This window comes from Charadrius vociferus, unplaced genomic scaffold (genome assembly GCF_000708025.1).
Source record: "Charadrius vociferus isolate BGI_N301 unplaced genomic scaffold, ASM70802v2 scaffold12, whole genome shotgun sequence".
NCBI classification, from domain to species: Eukaryota; Metazoa; Chordata; class Aves; order Charadriiformes; family Charadriidae; genus Charadrius; species Charadrius vociferus.
The window spans coordinates 2923515-2924083 of record NW_009647422.1 but is presented as its reverse complement, the minus strand read 5'-3'; positions in this window follow the sequence as shown (position 1 = coordinate 2924083).

The window sequence follows — 569 nt, the reverse complement described above, 5'->3', positions numbered from 1 at the left end:
AAGTTAAAAAAAAAAAAAAAGAGCGAAAATTTGGAAATATTTTCACTTAGCATTTACCTTTTCGCCAACAGTGGTACTCTGGGGGATTTTTTTTTTTTTTTTTCTTGTATATCCCGGCGCGTTTCAGCTCCACAATAGGTTTATTCTGCCAACCTTCCAGGTTGCAGTGTGTTTTAGTTACAAATCGGGATTTTTTTCCTTCTCTCTCCCTCGCCGTCTCAAAGGCTCTGCAGTTTCAAAAAGCCGATTGAGTACGGCATGAAAGCGTGGGGCTGAAAGATCGCCCCCCCCCTCCCCTTTAAGTAGTTTATTTTAGATTTTTTTTTTTTTTCTCTCGCGGCAAAACCACTTTTCACTTACTCTGCGAAACTTTCTGAAATCCTTGGGATTTATTTTTTTTATTTATTTTTTTTAATTTTTTTTAAATTTTTTAGCTTATTTTTATTTTAATTCATTTTTTCTTTTTCTTTTTCTTTTTTTTCCTTTTTCTTTTTCTTTTTTTTCTTTCTCTTTTTCTTTTTCTTTCTCTTTTTCTTTTTCTTTTTCTTTTTCTTTTTCTTTTTCTTTTT